The following is a 4,975-nucleotide window of genomic DNA, read 5'->3' as shown; positions in this document are numbered from 1 at the left end:
GGAGGATTTTTGAGCTGTTAGACAAGCGTCTGTCAGGAGTGACAGTAAGCGTAGCTGATTCTGCCCTGGGGCGGAGGGATGGACTAGCTGACCTCTCAAGGTCCTTTCCAGCCCATGTGGCTGTGATTGAGGGAAAGGTCCAATTACTTATGATGGGAGCAACAGAGTGAGTTGACAGCAGAGGAAATGCGTGATAAATTGCACCTTATCTAGTTCCCTTACTGTTTTCTCTGCTTGCGGGCTTTTTGGTATAGTGTGATGATACATTTGATTGTAGCACTTTATTCCTGTTCTCTTTGTTTTACTTAATTAAAGAGAAAAGTTGCTTTCTTTATATTTTTGCAATTTTTGGTTATGTTTCACTTTCTATGCTAAACATCTTCTGTGATAGCTGATGTATCATTGATTTTGAAACTCTATTCCTTAAGGCTTTTAATTGGGGGCCTACAGAGACATATAAACGTGTAGCAGCTGATCAGAAACTCTGCAGATTTTCATAGCTTTTCATATCCAAATAATAACCAGGAAAATTAATTTGAAAACATTTGGTTTCTCTGATGTTGTTAGTAAACAAGGAAAAGGGCATCCAAAACACAGGCTTTACTCTACAACTGTCCTTAAATCATCTCTGAATTGTAGTGTGCTTGAGAAAGAGAAATCTCTTTCTTAAAAGAAATAATTTTCCAGCATTTGCAAGATGTCATAAACTGTTTTATGCGGAGAGAAAAAATGGAACATCTGTGCCATTCATATTTATTTTCCCAACATAATTTACCAGAAAATAAAAGAGAATGGGGAGGGTTTATTTTGCAATTTCTCTGCAGCTGTTCGTGTGACTGTCCAGCGCTGCCAAAAAAAGAAACCAAAAGAAACAATCAAATAACTTCTAAGACTTAAACAAAATGCAGAAAAATAATCTGGAAAGGAGAAGCCAGCATTTGTTTTCTAGCTTCTTGTGTGATTTATCAGAGGGATTGCACATGGCGGTTTGACTGTAGAACTTTCTGATGCAGTGAGGACAGCAATCCTGAGGAAGGTCTCCAAAGAGTGGGCTGGGTGACCTTGGACCTGCAGACTCATTTCTAATGTTCCCACATAAAAGGGTATTGTCAGCTTAGTCCTTCACATGCTCCCCTGCCCCTCACACCTGTGATAACTCTATTATAAGTTTGTGGCAAGGCACTGCCCTCCTTGAAGATTGCTCATCCCTTTTGATGTTAACTGAAAGGAATCACTGAATTATTCAGCAATGAGATCATCAAGGCAGAACTCGTGTTGTGTTTGGTAATTATATATGCTGTCCCTGGGAAAGTCCTGCTTGCTCAATGACCTAGTTCCAACTGGATGGCTCTTATATCCACTTTCAAGCTGTCTTGCTGAGGCCTCAAAGGAGTGAAGCTGTTAATATTAGCTCTATAGAGAAGTGTGGCCTCCAGTCGAGAGCTGGACTGTGGACCTTTGTATGCAGGAAGAGTCTCTTACTTCTTGCTGGGCATGACACTCCATCCCTGGCAGTGTTCAAGGCGAGGTTGGACAGAACCTTGGGTGACATGGTTTAGTGTCAGGTGTCCCTGCCCATGACAGGGGGCTTGGAACAGGATGATCTTCAATGTCCTTTCCAACCCAAACCATTCTAGGATTCTGTGATTCTATGGGCAGGTGAGAAGCCTTAGCTAGCTGGAAAGAAAGCAGTCTCAAGCACCAGCTGTCTGGTGGCTAGACAGTGCTCTCACGTGCAGTGGGACCATGAACACACACTGAATGGCTTTAGTTGACAAAGAACAGAGGTAGAGCTGTATGGCAAATCAGACGTAGGTGGACATGGTAGGGGGGTCAGAACTACATGATCTTAAGGTCCTTTCCCACCCTAACTATTCTATGATTCTATGTCTCTAACACATCTGCAGTTTTACACTTATTTTCTTTCAAGGCAAGGGCAACAGCAGCATTTACATGAGACAGGGAGGTGCTTCTAAAGCTTACCTAATTAAATTTGCCAGCACTTCAGGAGCTGATCTTGCACCCAATAGCATGCTGACATCCTTGAAGTCTAAAATAGGTAGCTTTCATAAAATAAATCACCATTTGCTCCTGTATAAAAAACAAAGAGCAGAGGAACATGCATTGAGAAAGAAAAGAGCACCTCCTCAGAGGCACACCAAGGAGGACAAGGAGAGGTGGACAGTGTAAAGAGTCCATCTTAAAAAACTAAAGGTAGTAAGAAGTGGCAGCAAAAGAAACTTGCTTAGCCCAAGCTAGTGTAAGTTTTCAGGAACAGAGAAAGAATGAGGTGACAAGACTGGAAACTGAGAAGCCAAAGTGGGAGTGAGAAACTAGTTCTGCAGTGACAGAAAAAAAAGAGCTGAGGTGACATCAGTGATTAAAAAAATGCAATGGGCTGGAGGGGAGAAAGTGAGGTAACAGGAGTTATTTTAAATTACTCAGAAATGGCAGGAATTAGTGGAAATGTGGAGACCAGATGCAGCTGTGCTGCGAAGTAATGCTCATAAAAATGACTTCTTGGTGCGTTAAGGCACCAGTCAGTACTCTAGCTGGCACGGACATCATGGGTTCAGGCCTTTCCCCCAGGTAGGTCTCTGCCTGAACTGGCCTGGTTAGCTGTGTTTTATTACAAAATACTATGTATCTAAGGCCGACATGCTGAGGGTGAGTGAGACTTTATATACTGAACTTCACAGAGCCCTTCTCCAGAGGCAAAAGGGAGGCTTAAAGTGGAAAGTAAAATCAAAAATTACAGCTCTGTTTTGTTGATTCCAGTGAAGGGTTTCTGGTAAAAACAGGGCTTCTGAGATTGCTGGATGTAATTTGTCTGCTCTGCCACAAAGCTTGTGATCAACCCTGAGCCTACAGATCTGAGTTCAGACCCGCTTCATCTGACTGCAGCCAAACTGCAGGCACAGCAGCTGCATTTCTCATATCAAGGCAAAATTTGGCTATATTTCCTTGCCCTAAGAACACAATAAAAAGGAGTGCCAGGCTGAAGCTGATGAAGGTGACCCCACAAGCTATGTTGACTGAAGCCCTGGGACAGATAGCATAGGGAGCGTTTGATGGGTGTGGGAAGATCAGTGATGGGAAGACACAAAAATCACACAAAAGCTGGGTTCTGCAAACCACACTCGCCTGCCAAAGCAGTATTAGCACTTTATGCAATCTTTTGCAGAAAACAGTAATTTGCATCCGTGTTTTCTGAACCTGAATCCCACTGAAGCTGGTCAGCAGCAGAGTCCTGAGGGGACACATGCTCTGTGGGCAGGGGAGCTGTGGGGGGGCTTAGGTGCCCATGCAAGGCTGGCAGCACTAAGTGTGTCCAGCCCCACTCCTCAGCTTTACATGTCTTAAAATTCCACTTAATTCCTCTGAGGGCATGTTGAAAAGAAACACAGCAAGAGGGTTTAATGCTGTTGTCATCTAGCCTGCAAGCTATTTAGTTTTCAGAAATGATTGCCATAAGGAAGGGGGAGATTAGGTCCTGGCAGTGAGCCCTCCCAACACTCTGACACAAAAATGTTGTTATCAGTGCTTTTAAGAAGGCTAATTGATCACTTGTTAACAGTGGCCCTGACCATCAAGGTCTGGGAGAGGCAAACTTGTTAAAATGATGTCTGCTGTTTGACTTTCTGAATTTTGGGTAGATAAAGCCAATTTGCCAGTGACAGGGGTTTAACATTGCGTTGTTTTGAGAAGCGCTGCAGGGTTATGGGTGATAACTCCGGGGGCTGGACCGTAGCAGTTTTTCCATGTCATCTGACAGGGACAGACCTCATTAATGCACAGGCCAGGGAGCTTCTACCAGGATGTTAAATTAATGATGATATGGAGGCAAGAGTGCTATCTGCAAAAGGCATGCTGTCATTTCCTCTGGCTTGCAGCACTTCCTTTGCCCTCTCCTTCACAATTTTGTTCAGCTCACAACAGCAGAAATGGCCCAGCATGAAGGGTGCTCCGCACACATGCCAAAAAAGGCAAGGGGATCTGCAGGAGAACTTTTTAGGTTGGGTTTGTACCTTTATGCTGTCCCTTTGTTGGTCTAATTATCTGAACTGTCAAGTCTGCAATCCCTCAGTCTGACAGAAGTGATGCTCAGAGAGGAGAGGCTTAACAACTTGCTTTCATTCAGCTCTCCAAGCATAATCAAAGGTTGGGTTTGCTCTATCTTTTACATGTGATTGTTTGACCCAAAACAGTGGTCATTCAAGTTGAAAGCAGTGGCTTGAAAACAAATAGAAAAATAAGAGCTGTAAACTGACCTAAATTCCTCCTCTTGACTCCTGGGTCATCCCACCGGCCTCCAGGTGCCATGGGCTGTTTACATTACACTTAAAAAAATGAAGGGGAGAGCCAGCAGGTCCCTACCAGTGTTTGTACCTCCGCCAGTATTTGACCCACTCTCTAGCCTCTGTTCCCTGTGACAGAGAAAGGAGAGCACTTAACAACACTAGCAGCCATCTTACACTGTTTTGCATGTGCGAAGAAGCATCTGAAAAACACTAAAAGCTTGACAGGATTATACACTGAGATGAGGAAAGTGGAGTTGAGATGGAGGCGGGAGTTGGAGGCAGAAGGCAGGATGGAGAAGGAGCAGAGTAAAGAAGAAACCAGGTTTAGATGCATCAAGAGCAAAAAAGTCAGCATCTGTGGGCCTTGTTCTCTATAGCAACCTTGTCCACTAGAGGAGAACCTCTGCAGCTCTCTGCTGCTTGGTGGTGAAGGGCAGTGTAATAAATCTGACTACTCCCTTTTTGATGACTCACTTAAAGGTCAGAGTGATTCCACCTCAAAATGTGATAGGGCTGAGAGGTTATCTGGACCATTCTTCTCTTGCTCTATCTGGAATTCATTGGTATGCCTGCTTTTTTCAGAGAGTGTTTTAAAAGCTTGGTTAAATGCACACAAAAAGCATTAGAAGAATGCTGTGTTTGCCTAGCTGTGCTTTTGCGAATTAGCCAATTAT

General features: G+C 43.8%; 1 long non-coding RNA gene across 1 annotated transcript; it reads right to left on the bottom strand.

The window, feature by feature from the left end:
• Positions 1 to 737: 737 nt before the first annotated feature.
• LOC136007208 (uncharacterized) lies at positions 738 to 2,070 on the bottom strand. Its single transcript, XR_010609527.1, has 2 exons — positions 1,984 to 2,070; positions 738 to 846 (listed from the first exon to the last, which is right to left on the bottom strand). It is a non-coding gene; the product is annotated as an uncharacterized LOC136007208 (long non-coding RNA).
• Positions 2,071 to 4,975: the final 2,905 nt, after the last annotated feature.

The sequence above is a fragment of the Lathamus discolor genome, chromosome 1 (genome assembly GCF_037157495.1).
Source record: "Lathamus discolor isolate bLatDis1 chromosome 1, bLatDis1.hap1, whole genome shotgun sequence".
NCBI lineage: Eukaryota > Metazoa > Chordata > Aves > Psittaciformes > Psittacidae > Lathamus > Lathamus discolor.
The sequence above is the reverse complement of the archived record's forward strand: the minus strand, read 5'-3'. Positions and strand labels throughout refer to the sequence as shown.